The sequence below is a fragment of the Artibeus jamaicensis genome, unplaced genomic scaffold (assembly GCF_021234435.1).
Source record: "Artibeus jamaicensis isolate MK-2021 breed Jamaican fruit bat unplaced genomic scaffold, CSHL_Jam_final scaffold_916, whole genome shotgun sequence".
In the NCBI taxonomy this organism is placed as follows: domain Eukaryota; kingdom Metazoa; phylum Chordata; class Mammalia; order Chiroptera; family Phyllostomidae; genus Artibeus; species Artibeus jamaicensis.
Genome location: NW_026522059.1, coordinates 50,031,472 through 50,052,027, shown reverse-complemented (window position 1 = coordinate 50,052,027; position 20,556 = coordinate 50,031,472). Strand labels below are relative to the sequence as shown.

Genomic DNA, 20,556 nt, shown 5'->3' with positions numbered 1-20,556 from the left:
CTTTAGTATCTCTTTCTGTGCTCAGTTTGTGGGGATGCACCCTTTTAGCCTTCTTTTCTCTGCGAAGTTCATTATTTTGCCTTCCATTTTAAATGAGAACATTGCTGGATAGAGTAGTCTTGGTTGTAGGTCCTTGCTTTTCATTACCTGAGATATTGCACACCAATCTCTTCTGACTTGTAGTGTTTCTGTTAAGAAATCAGCTGATAGCTTATCAGAGCTCCCTTGTATATTACTAGTTGTTTCTCTTTTGCTGTCTTTAAGATTCTCTCTTTTGTCTTTAAAATTTGCCATTTTAATTTTGATATGTCTTAGAGTAGGTTTCTTTGGGTTCATCTTGATTGGTACCCTCTGTGCTTCCTGAACTTGCATAACTGTTTTTCCTCCACACATTAGGAAAGTTTTCTGCCATTATTGTTTCATGGGTTTTCTATCACTTCCTCCTTTTTTTCTCCTTCTGATATTCCTATATCTGAATGTTGTTACATAACATTTTGTCCTGAAACTCCCTTAAAATTTTCTTGTTCTTTCTGAGTCTTACTTAGTTTTGTTGCTTTGCCTGGGTATTTCTTTCTACCTTGTTTTCCAGTTCACTGATTCAGTCCTCTCTTTCATCTAGCCTGATTGTAGTTCCTTCTAGTGTATTTTTCACATCAGATATAGTATTCTTCATTTCTTCCTTGTTCTTATTCATAGTTTCTATGTCCTTACTTATACTGCTATAGTTCCCACTAAGTTCCTTATAGCTTCTATAGGAGCTTAGCTTCTATAAAGTTCTTTATAGTCCTCACTGAGTTCCTTTAGCATCCTTATAACCATTATTTTGAAGTTTATGTCTGACAGATTGCTTGCCTAAATTTCATTTAGCTCTTATTCTGGGGATTCTGGCTTTCCTTTTGATTGGGAGTTATTTCTTTGTCTCCCCATTTTAGGTGACTCTTTTTGTTTGTTTCTGCATCTCAGGTTGTTTGCTTTGCCTGCTTATCTTTGTGCGTTGGAATTCTGTGGTAGAAGTTCTATGTGACTCAGTGGTATAGTCTCTTTGATCTCCTGATCTGGATGCTTTAAGGTTGCCCTTTATTTAGTGTATGCATGCTCTCTTGTATTTAGGCTTTGATTATTAATGGCTCATTCATCATTGGGTTCTCCCCTCCAGCTGGCTAACTAGAAGTCACAATGCCCTCCACATCTTCTATGCTGTTGTACAGATGTTGGTTAACAAAGCAATACTACTGCATAGCAAACTCACACTAGCAAAAATACCACCATACCACATCAGCAACATCAGCAGCCATTGAGAGAAGATTAATAAAGTTGGAGAGAGATTGAGAATATTATAAAATAGAAAAGAGAAAATGTGAGATGACTAAAGAAGAGAAAAATGATTTTGTATGGGAAGAGGGAGGAAAGGTAATAAAAGTAGAAAATAAAAACAAGGCAAAGAAAGGAAGAAAATAAATATAAGCTGTAAGTAAAACAGGAAGTATAATGGAAAAATGAAGTAAGAAAATGTAAGAGTATAATATGAGGTTTGAAATAAAATTTTTTAAGTAGTCTAACAAAGGGAACAAAATTGCAGAAAAACCACAACATGGTCTATAACAATGACCACTGAGCAAAGATTAATAAAGATGGAAAGAGAACAAGAAAATTGTATAAAGGAGAAAAGAGAATATGAGATTTCTACAGTAAAATGATTTTGAAAAGATAGAGAGAGGAGAAATAATAAGAGTAAGAAATAGAGTCTGGGGCTAAGAAAAGAAAAAAGTAAAATTCCAAACTCAAATAAACATAGTTAGGAGGAAGACAAATGGAATAGGACGAGGGGAGAGTAACCTACGATATTTAAAATAAAAAATAGTGAACAAATAGGAATACAGTTGAAGAACAGCAATAGCCATAATATCCACACAAACATGCCATAATTTATAAAGGTGGAAAGAAAGAATACTATAAGAAGGGGAAGAAGAATGTGACCTGACTAAAGGAAGGAGGAATGATTTGAGAGGACAGAGGGAGGAGAAATAGAGTAAGGAATAGGAACAAGGTGTAGATTGAGGGAAATAAAATTTATAATGAAAGTAAGAAAGGGCATCAAGAAGGCACAATGGAGTAAGAAAAGGAAGGGTGTGATATGAGATTTGAAATTACAATAAAATAAAAAGTATAAAAAATGTAAATAAAAAGACTAAGAAATAAAAACAATAGTGAATTCATCATCATACCATCAACATAATAGTAGAAGAATTAAAAGTCTATGCAGAAGAAAAAATAAAACAAATTCTGAAGAAGAATGAGGTAGAATTTGACTCAGCAAAGTTTAGTGTTTGCCTTCTGTCTTCTATTTCTGGATCCACCTCTGGCCTTTTTTCAGCTCAACCCCCCCCCACCCCCCCCCCCCACCCCCGCCATGGGTTATACAACTTCTGGCAGCACTGCCTGTATCACTTTCACCTGCCTCTAGAGGGGACTTCTATTGTGATTGGGAGGGTGGGACCTCTGAGGCTTCCTAGGAAGCACTGTTCAGTCTTCTGAGAAAGTTGTGGGTGTGTTCTCGCTATCCCTGCACCAACTGTCTTGGTCTTTCCCAGCTTATTTCTAATAATGTATAGTGTCTAATGAAATAGCTGTCTCTTTCAATGGAGGTGCCAATCTGTGTAAGAGGGTCAGCTATTTCCTGCTTGGTGCTTATAGCAGCTTTGTGTGCAAGCTGAGGTTGGACAGGGCCTCACCACACCAATTTCTGATCTCACTGCTTGCTGGCTTCAGGGGAACAAGGCCTTAGGAACCAGTGTATTTTGTCTGCCTGAGAGGAGTTCAAAATGGGCCCTTTAAGACTTCCCCTTTTTGTCTTTCTTTTGTGGATATGCATCCTGCAGGGTTCTTGAGCCTGACCTTCCTATTTTACTTGCAGCTCTGCAGGAGGTGGGGAATGGGTATGTCCTTCCTTTCACAGAGTTTAGATTTCCACCAGGAAAGAGGACTCTGTCTGGCTGTAAATAATCTCAGGTCCTCAACTCCCACCTGCCCAGTTCCCAGCCTACTGTACTCACAACAGTCACAGTCTCAAACTCTCCACTCTGTGTAGCCTGTGGCCTTCCAGCTGCACCAGTCTGGGGCCAAAAAATTCCTCTGATGTGTACCTTTCTGGTATATCTTCCCAGCTGCACTCAGTGGGAGCAAACTACACCCTCAATAATTTCCCCTTGCTGGCAGAGCAGGTGTGCATGGGGTTCCTGTCCAGTATGCCTCAGCTCCCCTTTTAGAAAGTCTCTCTGGTCACTCCCACTGCAGCACTGAGTCACTGTCCGGCTTTCCTTACCCATTACCTCCCCCAAAAGCCAAAAGTCTCTCATAGTCATGGCTGGCAACAACCTGCTTCCTTTTCCTGACCCGGGAACAGATAGTATCACTCTCTCTCTCTGGCACTCTCCCAGTTGGCATTTGCCACTAAAGCTATGGGTGTGCTGCTCACTGTGTGTGTCAGTAGCCTGGATCTCCATGACTTTGTGTATCTAAGTCACTCCTGTCTGGGTCAGGGGCTTCTCTGAATCGAGAACTCCCTGGGAGGGGAAGGAGTTGCAGAGCTGCAGTTTCTGACCAGGCTCTTCACGGCTGCTGGGTACCGTGCACAGGGTATTGTATTTCCCCTTCAACTTAGAAAATCTCCTTACTGCCCATTATGAAGCATCTTCTGTACTCTCTGGCTTCCAAACTTCATATCATCTAAGATTCCTTTGAATGTTTAGTTTATTTCCTGGAAGATCATCCAAGTATCTGAATTGGGGGCCAGACTAAATGGACTCAGCTTTCACCTACTTGGCCACCATCCCTCTCCTCCCATATTTCATTTTCAAAAGGAGTTCTGCATTTCCAAAGCTGTACTAAGAATGCTGGCTGAAAAATCTGACAATGTTTCTTTCCTATTTATGATATTCAAACAATTATTCTTTGCTCTTCCTCTTATTGTTTTCTTTTTTAAAGTGCTGAATTAAATTTACTGAGGTGAGCCCTGGCCAGTGTGGCTCAGTTGGTTGGAACATTGTCCTGTAGACTGAAAGGCTGTGGGTTCCATTTCCAGTCAGGGCTTGTACAAGAAGGCAACCAATTGATGTTTTTCTCTCACATCAGTCTCTCTCTCTCTCTCCCTTCTCCTCTCTCTACAGACAATAAAAAAAGTCCTTGGGTGAAAATAAAAAAAATATTTGGGTTGCATTGGTTTATACAATTATATAGGTTTCAACTGTACCATTCTATAATATATTATATGTATGTTGCATTGTGTGTTCACCAACCAAAATCACATCTCCTTCTGTTAGCTATATTTTAGCCCCATTTCCCTTTTTTTTCTTTATTATCACTCAACCCACCTTCTCTCTAGTACCACCATGCTGTTGTCTGTGTCTCTGAGTTTTTGTTAGTTTGTTCTTTTTATTTGTTTCTTTCACTTTTATATCCCATATATGAATGGAATCATATGGTTCTTGACTCTTCATGTATGATTTATTTTGTTTAACATGACAGTCTCAAGATCAATCCATGTTGTTGCATATGAAAATATTTCACATTTTTTTATGGTTGAGTATTCCATTGTATATATGTACCACATCTTCTTTGTTCAATCACTTATTGAAAGACATTTTGGTTGTTTCCATGTCTTGGCCACTGTAAATAATGCTGCAATGACATAGAGGTACATATATCTTTACAAATAAATGTTTTTATTTTTTTTTCAGGTACATACCCAGAAGAACAGTTGCTGAGTCATGTGGTAACTCTATTCTTAATTCTTTTGAGAAATCTCTAAATTGTTTTCCATAATGGTTGTACCAGTACATTCCACCAGCAGCAATGAGAATTTCTTTTTCTGCACATCCTCACCAACACTTGCTATTACTTGTCTTGTGCATGATCCCCATTCTAACAGTTGTGAGGTGGCATCTCATTGTAGTGTTAATTTGTGTTTCTCTGATAGGTAATGAAGTTGAGCATCTTTTTATTTTTAAAGATTTTATTTATTTATTTTTAGGGAGAAGGTCAAGGAAGGAGAAAGTGAAGGAGGAAACATTAATGTGAGAGAGAAACACTTATCAGTTGCTTCTCATATGTGCCATGACTGGAGACCCGACCTGCAACCCAGGCATGTGCCCTGATGGGACTTGAACCACTGACCTTTTGCTTTGTGGGATGGCACCCAACAAACAGCCACATCAGTCAGGGAAAATTAAGACTTTTTAAAAATATATTTGTTGGCCATTTATATGTTTCCTTGGGAGAAATTTCTGTTCAGGTTCTTTGCCTATTTTTAATATGAATTCTTTGTTTTCTGTTATTGAGTTATATAACTTTTTTATATATTTAGATATTAACCCCTTATTGGAGGTGTTGTTTGTAAATGTCTTTTATTCTGTTGGTTTTCTTCTTATTTTGTTGATGGTTTCTTGTGCTGTGCAGAAACTTTTCCATTTTTTACAGCCCCATGAGAAGGACCCCTTGACCTTTAGGTCAAACTCATAAAATCTTTTCTAAGATCAAGGTCCAGAAGTTTACTACTTATGTTTTTTAATGTATTTTATTATCTCAGGTTTTTACTGTATATTTAAGTCTTTGACCATTTTAATTAATTTTTTTTGTATGTGGTGACAATTTTCAGTTTATTTTATTCTTTTGTACATGGCTTTCCATTTTTCTTAGCATTATTATTAAAGAGGAATTCTTTACTCCATTGTATGTTTTTGGGTCCTTTCTCACAAATTATTTGCCCACATATATGGGGATTTATTTCTAGGCTCTCAATTCTGTTCCTTTGGTCCATGTGTTTATTTTTCTACCAAGACTATGTCTGTAAATATTGGTTTTGTCCATTTAGTCTAATGTGTCATTTAAGGCCAATATTTCTTTATTGATTTTTTTGTTTAGGTGATCTCTACATAGCTGTGGATGAGGTATTTATGTCCTCTTACATAATTGTGTTTTTTGTCAGTTTCTCTCTTTAGTTATGTTAGTCTGGGTGCATATGTACTGAGAAATATTACGGCATCTTTATGTATTTTTCTCTTTATCATTATAAAATAACCATCTTGGTTTCTCGTTACCTTTTCTATCTTGGAATCTGTTTTGTCAGATATGAGTATGGCTCTGCCCACTTTTCTCTGGAGGCCATTTGCTTGCAGTGTCATTTTCCTCTTTCAGTTTGAGTCTGTATTTGTCCTTGGGGCTGATACATGTCACCTGAAGACAGCATATGCTTGGGTTTTGTTTTTAGATCTAGTCTACTCTTTTTTATCAGTGAGTCAGTACATTTACATTTATGGATTACTGATGAATAGATACTTCCTACAGCCATTTATCTTTTGTTTTCTGGTATCTCTGAGTCTCCATTCCTGTCTGTTATTGTAGTCTGGTGGTATTCCATGATTTATTTCTTCTGTTTTCTCTTTTTTAGTTAGTTATCTTAGTTTTCTTATTTTTTGTGGGTGGTTTCCATTACATCTGTGCAAAAGAATATTTCATATATACAGTAGTTCTTTTCTTCTGAATGAACTTTTATCTCAATTTCTCTTTACAAATTCCAACCTTTACCACCTCCCTTTTTATGTATTTTTTATCACAAAGTATCTCTATTTATGCTGTGAGTTTATTTCTAAATTATGATAGCTTTTGTTTTCTTCTTCTCTTCTCTATTTTTAGTGTTCTTTTACCTCACTCAACCTTTATGCTGTACTTAAGTGTGTAATATTGTATGCTGAAAATAGGTTGCATATTCTGCTTCTGTCAGTAATCCTGCTCATAGTTTGATAAATTCCCTCAGCTTCTGTTCTCCTTGGCAGGTAATTTCTCTCTCTGTTTCTTTTTTAATTTTAATATTTAATTATAGTTTAAATATTATTTTGTATCATATTCACAGGTACAGCACAGTGGTTAGAAATTATGTATTTTACCATGTGTTTTTCCCAAAATTTTCAGTACCCAACTGGCACTATACATAGTTATCACATTACCAACTATGTTACCTATGCCATACTTTACATCCCAAGGAATATTTTGTAACCGCCGATTTGTACTTCTCTCTTTCATTATTTTGAATGTTTGAGTCCACTGTTTCCTAGCTTTTAGGGTTTCTGCTGAGATATCCAATGATAACTGAATAGTCTTTGCTTTATAAGTCACCATCTTCTTTTCTCTGGCTGCCTTGGGAACTCTTTCTCTGTCATTAATTTTTAACAGTTTTAATATAATGTGCCTTAGAGAAGGCTTATTTTTGGATTGACACAAGTAAGTATTCTGTTTGTTTCTTGGAATTGAGGATCTAGCTATTTCCACAGGTGTGGGGACTTTTTTGTCAGTTATTTGTTTCAGTAAGTTCTGTGTTCCCTTCTCCTGCTCTTCTCTTTCTGGTATTCCCATTAGTCTGATATTGCTCTTGCTGATGAAGTCAGATCTCAGCATGTTCTTTTTCTTTCTTCCTTCCTTTTTTTCCTCTCAAGTCTCTCTTTTTTCTTTCATCTTCATCATTTCTGGGTTTCTCACTTCAGTGTCACTATTTTTTTTCTCCATTTGGTCAGCTGCATTTCCTAAGGTTCCTAGTTCATTTTATGTCTGTTTTATTGAGTTCTTCATCTCCAGAATTTGTTTTTCTTTTTTAAAACTTCAGTCTCTCTGGTAAAGTGATTCTTTTGTTTATTGATTTTATTCCTGAGTATATTAAGCTGCTTACTGGTTTCTTTTGTATCTCATTGAATTTTTTTTAGAACAGCCATCTTGAATTCTGTCACTTAAATCACTTATTTCTGTCTTTAAATTTATTTTCTGGAGATTTTTTAGTTCTTTCAGAGATGACCTGTCTTTTTACCTTGGTTTTTCATGGTATTTGATGGATTCTTTATCTGTGTTGGCCTCTCTGTTTTGTTTGTGTGCTTGTGTAGATTGATAAAGAGGAGTCTTTCTTTTGTTTTCCAGTAGGTGGTGCTGATGCACATGTTTGTGTGTGTGTGAGTGTCTGTGTCTATTGCACTGCTGTGGCTATCAGATCCCTGCTAGGTGGTGAAGGAGATGGATGTTTCCTCTGTGACCAGGTTGCCTCAGTCATAGGGCACCAGCCCCATAAGCAGAATGTGGTTACAAGTCTGTGAAATCCAAGGCTTCCCATACAACCAGATGCTGCCAACAGAACAGCCTTGATGGGTGGGCATGGGGTGATCTAGGCTGAGAACCTGGCTGGTGTGTTTGTGACTTTGTTCTCCCAGTAATGGTGACTGCCACACCTCAGCTGCCTAACCTCTGTATCTCTCTCCCTGTCACTGGATTAGCCTGCTGCTCAGGGGAAAAAAATTCTTCTGCCTCTCCAGTTCTCAGGGCTGTAGATGGTATTCTCTGTAAACAGACACTGCCATAACTTTTCTGGGTCTTGCTACTAGCTCTGGGAGTATAAGGGGTAGGGCAAGCTCTAAGAGGGTGAGCAAAGGTAAGGAGGGTAGGAGACCAGGCCCATGACTTTGTTTTTCTGCCTGGCAATCATGACCATTTGAAAGGTCACTAGATTCAACCACAGAGTATACCAACCACCCAGCCTAGGAAAATCTCACTGAATTTTTGCTCCTCCTTATTTGCAGAGAGTACAGGTAGCAGTTTGACTCCTTCTCTCTTATGAGACCTGCAGTGAGCTCTGGGCCACACCCTTAGCATCTGTCTATGCTATGATCCCCTCTCACCTCCCTCATTCTCTCCAACAAATCCAGCTCTAGATACCTCAGAGTATGGATCTCTTACACACGTTGTGTGTTGAAGATGAATCCCTTTGATAAATTATAACTGTTCAAATTGTAGCTTCAAGGGGGAAAAACAATAGAACATTTCTTGCCATGATTCTTCTGACATCAGTCTCTTATTCGTTTCTCCATTTTTGCTTCTACTTCTTTCTCATCTGTTTCCTTATTTTCTGTTGTTCCTTTTATTCCTTCTTTTTTTCCTCTTGTCTTCTTACTCTTTCTCATCCTTTTTTTAGTTTATCTGCTATTTTTAAAACATAGAGTTATGCAACCCAGAGACTTCATGACCAATGGAAATATATATGTACAAAATAAAATCCTTCTATGTTTTCTGATATTCTTCAAAGTTGTTGTAAAAGCATAGTTTCATATGTCAAAGTTTCAAATATTTTAATAACCAATCTTTGTGTAAGGAGTATTCCTATTGCATTTAAATGACCATGATGTTTAAAATCTGAGTTTCCAGAATGACTCTTTGAAATATTCACTTATTGTATTTCTTCATCCCTTAATTCAACACTCATTTGTAAATATTTTGGAGCAACTGTTGAACATATAACCCTTCACAGGCAGTTTGCTAGGACAGACTGAGGAGAAGACACCAGCTCCTAGCCTAGTGAGTTTACATTCACTGAGTGACAGGGTGCATTGGTTTTGGGGGGAGGGGTTTAACAGAGCAACTGATATGGCTTAGGTGGCAAAGCAGTGTCACACTACAAAGAGTCTATGTTGGCTTCAATTGACCAGAAAAATATATGCAGAAGGGTAAGAGTGCTGGAGAATTTGTGGATAAATGAATAAATATGTATTGTTTTTATTAGAGAAAAATTACAATTAAGACATCAGTAATATAATAGCTCATTTATATGAGGTTATCTTTCAATAAAAAATATGAAGAGTGCAAAGAACTTAGAAGATCAACTCAGTGTAGTACTGTGACAGAATGAGCCTGAAGTCTGTTTTTGCCTGAGGGACTCTGAGAATTTATTCAGCAAATGGGCCTCTCATTTGCAGGAAATTCACTAACACACTTATGTGGATGAACAAGAAGACCATGGAGCATTATAACAAAATCAGAAGAAAGGACATAGAGCTAGATTATTTGTGTGCCCCACTGCAGAATACCAAGATATTGTGTAGGAGAATTGCTATACATATGGCATTGGGTTGGACTAGTCTCTTTTCTACTGTAAGTCCTTGAAATACTGATCTCAACATAGAAACTGAAACTTTGACAGGTCAAGATCAATACCTCCAGGGCCAGAATGTTTCTACATTAAGCTGCAAGTCCTTCTTACTTCAATCAGAGGTGTGAACCTCAACAAGAATGTGTCAGAAATCCACACTCTGTGCAGATGGTAGTCTTGGTGATTGATGGAAGAGAGCTGAGGCCACATGACACTGGAAAGACTCATAGGACTGATACACAAGGCTGCCTCAGTTCCCTGGAACTCTTTATGATGAATAGAAATGTTAAGTTCATGAATCTCTGCATAGTTCTGTGAATCTGTCCTTAACAAGAGAATTGCATCCAGCCTCCTAGAAATGACACAGTGGGTCAAGGCAGCTTAAAGCATAACACATACATTTGAGGCAAGAAAATTGTAACTAAAACATTTCCAATAATGAGTTTGGCTTTCAGATGACATTTAGAAAAGTAAGTAAACTAAGTTTTTAAAACTTTAGAATTTCCAACATACAGTTAACTTACACTTTGAATATTTTTAAAAATAATTTATTTTCAGAGTACAATTTACATGGAGGTATGCCTCAATGTCTGAAAAATGGAAAAAAATCAGATCTCAATCACTATATTAGATGTAGCTTTCTGTCTCTAATCATGCTCTCATCAAAGTTTTGAAGACTGTTTTGCGAGAAGTTAGTAGTAGATTAATAAAATAATTTAGAACATTAGAAAAATCTAATTTAACATCAAAATTGTAACTAGAAAACAAACATCATTCAGAAACACCTGAAGACTAGCTAAACAGAAGTTCTATAACTAAGGGTCTGAAGAAGCCATGTCAACTAGTAAAAGGGTTGGAGATGTGGAATGGGCAGAACCCACATCCATGGTATGGCAGTTAAGGAACGTAAAGGATATGTCAGCTTTAGAGTTTCCTCCCCACTCCTGCAGAATTTGAGGGGTCCCATCTCCATACCAGGCTCCCAGACCAAGGGTCCAGTGACAGAGAAGTTCCCATAACCTCTGGCTGTGATAACCGCTGGATATTACGGCTGAAATAAAGGGCTTTTGGTGGTCTAGGTGTTCCTCTTAAAAGGGCCATGCATGGACTTACTTGAAGACAGACTCACCCACTTTGAGTTCCATTGCTGAGGCAACAGATTGAAAAGCACCAGAAACATATGGGGAGGAATTGAACTATCTGAAGGCTGGGTAAGAACTAGGATCAGCAAATGAATTTAACTAGTGGCAGATGACCTCTGTTTGTAGCTTAGCCTTTCCCATATACCTCCAAATCAAGTACAAGTGGCAATCACCTGAAGATCACTTGTGGCTTATACCAGGTGACTCTGGGCTGGAAAGAAGCAATGGCTGACTTCGGCCTGCACTAGAGCTCCTTCCAAGAAGCCCAAGAATGAACAGACCAAGTGACCAGCTTCAGACCTCACTAGAAAACCACCCAGTTATATCCACAAATCATGTGTCAAAACAGTGAACTTGGCAGTCACCAGAACCCTACTAATGTAAATCATGTTTTATAGAGTTAGCCTCTGCACAACAGCTCCTCCTGTGTAGTCACTGCCATTACTTACAGCCAACAAACCTGAGGGTCAGTCCTTTCCATTGATATGTGAACAACAATTAAGGCTCAGCTACAATAGGAGTGCACACACAACCAATACAGGGGACATACCTGGAGCACCCTGCTCAAATGACCAGGGAGAATGTGCCAATGGGTCCCAAGGACACTTAAAACATAAGACCGCCCTACCAAGATTAGAAAATATATCAGATTCACCTAATACATGAAAACAAACACACGGAGTCAGCCAAAATGAGAATACAAAGAAACATAACCCACAAAAAGAACAGAAAACAACTATAGAAAAAGAACTAAACATAATGGAGACAAGCAATTTATCAGATGCAGGATCAAAAACACTGGTTATAAGGATGCCCCACAACTTAGGGGTAGCACAGATGAATTCAGAGAGCTTGAACAAAGATAGAAAAATGGTGATAGAGGACATAAAAAAGAACCAGTCAGGAATGAAGAATACAATATCTGAAATTAAGTTAAATTAGAGGGAGTCGATAGTAGATTAAATTAAGCAAAGAATCAAAAGAGGAATTTGGAAGACAAGATAGAAACAAGCACCCAATAAAAAAGAAAAAAGAAAAAAAACACATTTTAAAAAATGAAGATAATTTGAGGAGCCTCAGGGACAACATAAAGCACACCAACATTTACATTATAGGGACACCAAAAGAAGAAGAAAGTGGCTGAGAGATTCAAACTTATTTGAAGAAATAGTAACTGAAAACTTGTATAACCTGGCAAAAGAAATAGACAACACTAGTCCAGAAAGCACAGAGTCCCAAACAAGTTAAACCCAAAGAGATCCACACCAAGGGACATCATAATTAAAACACCAAAATTTAAAGACAAAGAGAGAATCTTAAAAGCAGCCAGAAAAAAGCAATGCATTACCTACAAGATAGTTTTTGTAAGACAGTCAGCTGATTTCTCAACAGAAATTTTGTAGGCCAAAAAGAATTGGTACCAAAAAAAGTAATGGAAAACAAGGACCAGCACCCAAGATTATTTTGCTTGACATGGCTTTCATTTAGAATCCAAGGAGAGAAAAAAAGCTTCCTGGACAAGAAAAAGCTAAAGGAGTTTATTGCCACTAAACCAGTATTACAAGAAATGTTTTAGGGACCTCTTTAAAAAAAGATGAACAAAAAGAGGGAATGTGAATATGAATAATGAAATGGCAATAATTTATAACTCTCAATAATTACATTAAACTTCGATGGATTAAATGCTCAAATCAAAAACAAAGGGTGGTTGAATGAATAAGAAAATAAGACCCATACATATGCTGTCTACATGAGACCCACTTAGATGGAAGGACAAACACACACTGAAAGTAAAGGGATGGAAAAAATTATTCCATGAAAATAAATTTTTAAAAGCTGAAGTTGCAATTTTCAGACAAAATAGACCTTAAATCAAAGGTTATAACAAGAGGCAAAAATAAAATACCCAGAAATGTAACTTTTGTGTACTTAACAGAAAAAACCCCAAACACTAATTTGAAAATACATTTGCATCTCATGTTCATTACAGCATTGTTTACAATAACCAAGATAAGGCAGGGGCCTAAATATGGTCAATAAACAAATGGTTAAGAAGAGGTGGTATATATACACAATGGAATACTACTCAATCATAAAAAATAATGAACTCACATCATTTCAGACAACATGGATGAAACTAAAGCAGCATTCTCAACTTTTTTCATGTATGGTACAAATAAACTAATTACTAAAATCTTGTGGCACACCAAAATATATGTTATATTTTTTGCCAGTCTGACAAAAAATGATATGCATAATTTTTGAGTCATTCACACACAATGACTATTGTTGTGCTGGCTTTTGTCATTTTATTAGTTGACAATCTAAGAAAAAGGGGTCAGTACCCTTACTAAATAATTAGATATTTCATGTTTTAAAAATTCTTGAGGTACCCCAGTTGAAAATTACTGACCTAGAGGGTAGTATGCTAAGTGAAATAAGTCAAAGACAAATATACTATTTTATTTGAATGGGGAATCTAAAAGCCAAAATAGATGAACAAATACAACAGAAACAAACACAGATACAAGGAACATTTTGCAAGTGCCCAGATGTAGGGGTTTGGTGGTGGTGGGTGACAAATAGGAAGGAATGAACATGTGCAGATACCCAGTTATAAAAACAGTCATGCAGCTGTAAGTTATAGCATGAAAAACAGTTAATAATATTATAACAACAATGTATGGTATCAGAAGGATACTAAATTTATCAAGATGATCATTTCATAGGTTACATGAATATTGTCATTATGTTGTACACCTGAAACGAATAAAATATTGTATATCGACTATAATTTAAAAATAAATGTACATATTTATAAAATTAATCTCTTTTTAATGACCACAACATAGATTAATGTAATTATAACAACAAAATCAAAATATTTTAAAAGAAGATTGTAGAAGCGCTGAGAGTTTTAATGTTAACATACATGTTTTGTATTTGGAATCCATTAATACTTGAAAAGTTTAAAGAAATTTTTTAAAACTAAAATGATAGTTTTTAATGGGAACCAGAGATATGGTTACAATTACATAGTCTGACACAGAAAACCATGGGTGATCAGGAGTAGAAAGGTTACAAAATAATGAGGTAAACAATGGGTGTAGAAGAGAAGCTGTTCCAGAACCTCAGCAGTCAGTCTAACATGGCCTCTCCCTGCGATCCTGTCTGTGGTCACCCCTGGAGTCCATCTTTCCAGGGCTAAAGCCAACTGTGTCCCCACCACCCTGGCCTCCTCGGAGGCCCTCACGGTCCCGCCTCGGCCTCGGTAGGCCTCGGTAGCCACCCAGATCATAGCCTCCTCTGCCACCACGACGATCATCTCCATAGCTACCCCCCATATGAGAGCCTCTTGGTCCCCCTCCTGGGCCATCTGGTGTAGGGGTCTGACACTGGTTGTATTTATTCCTCCAAGAGAAGTTCATGTTCTCACATGTAGGATTAGAACACTTCCAGTCCCAGCTCACTGCATCCTCCACTGCCACCACCTCCACTGGGGAATCCGCCCCGGCCACCACCACCACTGCCACCACCTCCATCGCCTCCATGGCCCATGGGTCCTCCTCACCCTTGGCCTCCATGATCATCGCCTCCACCCCGATTGAAATCTGCTTCTCGAGTAGCAAATGAGACCTTACTAGGATTCCCAGAGAATTCTTTACCATCAAACCAGTCAATAGCTGCTTTAGAAGAAGGTGGGTCATCCAATGATACTGTTGCCTCTCCCTTCAGCTTGCCCGTTTCCCTGTCTGTGTGCAGATTTTAGTGTCATGTGTACAGCCCATGTCATGGGCTGTCCCGTTTTCTTATTTGTCTTAATAATACCAATCTGCTTGAAGTAATCAGCCACAGACTCAATTGTAACATTCTCACCCAGGCCTTGCGCGAAGATGTTGTTGTCTGAATTATCCTGTTCAGAGTCATGACGTTATCCTTGTTCCTGAGGGCCACCAAATTTATTGAAGCCACCATGGTCACTTCCGCCCATGCTGCCTCTGCCTCCATGGCCACCTCCATGACCTCTGGGTTCATAGCTGCGACTGCTGCCCCGGTCATCCCCCACTGTCCTGCTGGCCTCCCCACCAGCCACCGCCACCCCCCCCACTCTAGTCCTAATAGTGATAACCGTCACTACTGCCACCACTCATGGAGGACTGATCTTGACCATAGCTACCTCCACCATGCCCTCTGCCACCTCCAGTGCTACTATTGCACTGGTTCTGCTGTCCATACCCCTGAGGAGGCTTATAGGAGCTTCGCTGCTGTCCATAGCCAGACTGCTGACCACAGGCCCCACTCTGGGGCTGCCCGTAGTTGCTGCTCTGAGAACTGTTATTGTAACTTCCAGAGGTGCTGCTAAGAGCTGGCTGCTGGCCACAGCCAGGGTAGGACTGCTGTCCATAAGATGACTGAGAACTCTGGCCACCACCATAGCCACATGGGGCTGAGCCATATCCCTGGGAAGCTGACTGAGTGCCATAGCCTGGGTTCTGGGTCTGTCCATAAGAACTATAGGTGCTCTGGCCATAGCCTGAAGTGTTTCCTGACTGGCTATAGCCTCCATAACCTTGTGCCCACAGGGCTGATTGCTCTGCTGGGAATAACCCTGCCCAGGCTGGGTCGGGTAGGCCCCACAGTTTTGGGTTGCTTGTTGAAGATAGTCCTCTGAGGGCCTGTCGGCGCACGCGCACACTGGCCGACACGCGATAAGACTCAAATACCGCAGCACACCGACGCCTCGAGCACTGAGCACAGGAAATTTTATTTTAATGCATTAAAAATATTTACTATTTTACCTGTGTATATTCTACTTAGAAGAAATTTTTCAAAAGAAAAAACTTCTTCTTTTTAATATTTCAACAAATATATTTAAATAATTGCATGGAAACCCTATAATTCATGAACTGAGAATATAGGATACCCCAAGAATAATTGTTATTTTATAGCTAAAGCATTACGTCAATTTTGGAGACAAATATAAGCACATGCATGTAGTTTATTTCTGATTTTTTAATGCTATGCATAAGTAATGGCATGGAATGAAAAACATTGAACTTGAACACTTAATTTGCTGCAGGGTTTCATGTTAACTTTAAATCTCTTTAGAATAGTAATCATTTTAGATCATAAGTAATATAGAAATATTTGTAAGTATAAATTTTATGCTTAATAATTATAACAGGGAAACATAATAATAAGGTTATAACATTAACATTTTTATGTCTGTCTTTGATTCTTTTATTCTTACTCTCATTCAACTTTGGCTTAAAATAATATCAAAAGAAAAATAACTTTCATTCTGATAAATGACGAAGGAAACCAGATGTTGGGAAAAGTAATTCTTTATGTAGTTCCTGCGTGTTTTGAGATTTTGTGTCCTGCATTATCTTTTCAAGAATGTTTGTATAGTAAATGGCCTTGGAAGATGAAGGTAGTTAGTGCTTTTGCCTGCTGTAGAGGAAAGATTCTCTTTGTTTGGTTTTTGATCAGAATAATAATGAAGTGCATTTCTCTGTGGCAAAAGTTGAGCAGGTTTGCTTGCAGCCCCTTCATAAGATTGGAGATTTTCTAAGCTCAGTGTTACATGCCTGTGACACAAACCCACTGCATGTACAGCACCTGCCTTTGTATCATTTGTGTGGGATTTTAGGGAACAGATTAACTGGTGTGAAAACGAAGCTCTCCTGGCTTCTGTGTCATGAATAAAGTCTGCCGTCTCTGACTCTTGAGTCTTGTGTCTTTTCCCAGCAAACATTAAACTATGGCAGGTATAGAGAGCTAGGAAAATACCTTTTCTCCCACCATCTAAGTTCCTGTAGCTGGATTAATGATCAAATTAACAAAGACAAATTAACAGAAGAAAATCATGTTTTAATAGGTGTGCATGGGGCTTGCACAGAAGCGAGAACATTTCAAAGGCAATGAGGTAAAATTAGTTATATGTGTCAATTTGGATAAAGGAAAAATTTGGAGTCACTGATGGCATTTCAAAAAAGAGTAGGCATTTTTCATGTAATTGAGGAAGAGCAGGCCACACAGGCAAGAACACAGGCAAGTTCTTGCGTCAGTGAGACACAGAGGGTGATCTAGCTACAAGACTTTGCTTGGCATCTCTCTGTGCACCATACTTAATTCAAGCCAGGCAAACATCCTCAGATTTTCTTCATGGAGCAGGTTTTTCTATATGGATCTCTTGATTAGGAAAAAGGAAGAGTTAAAAGTTATTTATGAATCTTTTGTTTCCTAATAACAAGCTAAAAATTAATATTCCAAAAGGCAAATTTTGGGTGACAATACTTAGGTCCCCTTCACAGGCTAACTTGTTAACTAAGAGTAGGGTAAAAAACCTCAGACCCTTTATAGTTATTGACTACACAGAACCCAATAGTTCACAAGGAAAAATAGAATTTTCTCAGATAACAATGCTAAATTTGTCAAGACTATGAATCTAGATCTTCAGCTATTATTTTATTTTAATCAAGTGAAGGAAAAAACTTTTTTAAAAATCTAAAATGCTCCATAACCTATAATAAAGAAATGAATTTAGACACTTGAGGTTAAACCTATCTTACTTCAAAAGAGATATTCATTTATTTTTTGAAGTTATAAAGAATATTTTTAATTTTATTTTTATTGATGCTCAAGCACAGTTGTCACTACTTCCCCCCGACACCCCTCTCCCACCTCACCTATCCCCACAGGTCTCTTAAGTATGGTGTTGTAAACCTAGGTAAACTCTGTTTTTTCAAGTAATTTATGTAGAAATTCTCTACAGAGCTATTAAGAAATGACCTGGGTTACAAGTTTATACTGAAAATGGCCTGATATATTTGATATTTTTTCAAAGCCTTTCATCCCCTGTACTGAGCAATGTGTTGTTTCAATGAAAGAAACACATTGTAGTGAAGAAATAAAAATGCACTGTATTAAATTACTTGATATCAGGAAGTTGCATGAGTTCACGAGAGAAATCCACCTAGAAGGGTCTACAGATCACTCCAAGCCTGCTTCTCATTCTCATAAAGTATATGCAGTGTTCGAACATGCTTAAGTTTAATCCATACCAGGTGAGATTTGGGAGCGATTAGCAGCAGGATCCACTATTCCTAAATACAAACTCTCCTCATTGTATAATGCACAATGTGCCTTTAGAGATGCTAATACATGTGCTTTTGGAACACATTTCAGAGTACCAAGAGTAAATTATGAGAAAACAAGGGCCAAAATGAATTTAGGAGTTTGTTTTGATTACATTTAGTATTATACTCAAAACAATAAGGTTTAGAAGCAAGTCAACAGGTGATATTGAGACTAACTTCCAGAGTTTTCAACTATCTTACCTCTGCTAGTTAGATATTAAAAAAAGAGAGAAGGGAAAAAATGAAACAGTCACTCCAGGTGGGAGATCACCGTCATTCCACAAAATGGAATAAGACGTCCTGCCTGGTCAACTAGGCAGGAAAGATAGCTCACAGCCACTTCAGAGGGTAACTGGCATTGATTTGCCTGAATAAAAGGCGGGAAGGAGAAAACCATGAGGTGGAATTCCTTGTACTAAGCTCATGCCCAGTAGAAGTCAAATGACAAAGCAGAACTATGAGACCTGTGCAGTAAGGAGCCAAAATGGCAACTGTAAAAGGGGGAGGATGAAGTCTAGGAAAGGTGGGGGAAACGATTGTATAGGGAAAGGGCACAAACCCCCAGAAAATTCAGGAAAGAATTTGGAAAGGGAGAGGGCACAGGCATAGGCACAAGCCCAGTAAAAGGCAGGAAAGAGATTGGACAATTTGAAAGAAAGCCTGCTCTTTCCCAACCCAAGGAAATACAGAAAAGCCTGACAAAGAACCCAGTGTGTACGCTCCTTGGAGACCATTCGAGCCTTTCCATCTTTCAGGCAGGCACTTTTCTCTTAAGCTTGAAACCAGGGGAGCAGTGAGCAGTGGCAGAGGACTCTCCTTTTGCCTCTGTTACTTCCTTTGCTATGTCTAAACCGCTGCTCCCTTATAACCTGCCAGCTTTCTGCCTGAGAGCGTACAACCACTTTTCGGTCTAATCAATTTTGCCACTGATGCTAAACTTACCCTACATGAGTATCCCTGACTTTGTTTCTTTCATGATACTGCTGAAAAACCAATTTCCTTTGGTAACAATTTTATCTGCAAAATCATCAAAACCTAGACTGAATTATTCATCAGTGAATGTTTCTTAAAAGTAGCAGTGTAATCTTAGAACATGAGGCCACTGAAGAGGATTAAAGCAATATGACTTCTATGAATTGACTAGATTAATGCATTTTGGTTTATAATACTAGTATAATACATACATATGGCTAAAATGAATTTATTTTGTATGTGTTAAAATAAAAATAAAAATGTATACATAGGTGTCTTAGCATTCTGCCTTTTACCTAAAGTGTTGACATTGTGTTTAAAAACTTCAGAGTAAAAGTTCTGATGATATATTTATTCACTTTCTGACTTTGTCTTCAATTTATTTTTTAAAAAATTATTTACTTATTAATTTACTTTTATAAACAGAAAATAACTATTTTTATTAAATTAAAAAGTAGGAGTACTCTTCAAGGACGATAATCAAAATAATCAATAATACAGTTAACAGAAGTGCATTTACAGATTAGATTTAGATACTTTGTTACCTGTTGGAGCCTGGGGAGTTTCTGTCAAATGGCCAAGGTGGCAGCAGGGGGACATACTTACACTGAGTGTGCAAAAGGCTAGCAAAATAATCAGATAGGAAAAAACAACCCCCCCATCTCCAGACTGGGGAGTGAAACCAGGGGCAGGCAAGCACATGTGTCATAGAACTCAAACTGGTGCAGGGGGGTTCTGGAGCAAAGAGACAGCCTAGCCTGGTGAAAGGAGGGATTAGCTGGGAAGTAGACCCACCCAAATCTCACAGAAGTTTGGGAAGTTGACTTGTCATTTTGAGAAAGTATCTGGTATGTCTCACACCCTGACTAATATAATCCTAGAGGAAAAAGAAATGGTCTCTTGCTTGTTGCTCTTGCTTGTGACCTGGACTCACATGGTGGACTCATCTGTTCTCTTCATGACTTTAGCAGTCGCATGGCCCATAGCCTCCAAGAAGGAGCCTCTCTCTCTCTCTCTCTCTTTCTCTCTCTCCCTTGCAGACATGGTGATGCATTCACTGGAGCACGCAACCTTTCAGCCCTAGCAGCATCATGGCCAATGGTCACACAGGGTCCCCATGCAGGCTCCAGGAGAGAGACTGAAATGAACAGCACCCAGGCACAAACCAAGCTACTTGGGTGACTGCTCAGCAGTCCCTTGCTGGTTTCAAAGGACTGTACTTTAAAATGGAACAGGAACTCTAGACACTGCCTTTGTTTTAGTTTTGCAGGGAAGATGAGTTTTGAGACAGGAGTCTGCCATTCTCCCAGATCACAAAGAACCTGAATAAAACCTCTTTTGTTTT

General features: G+C 38.3%; 1 pseudogene; it reads right to left on the bottom strand.

Annotated features, from left to right (window-relative positions):
• Window positions 1-14,240: 14,240 nt before the first annotated feature.
• The window catches only part of LOC119057807 (RNA-binding protein FUS-like), a 100,281-nt pseudogene continuing 93,965 nt past the window's right edge, over window positions 14,241-20,556 (bottom strand).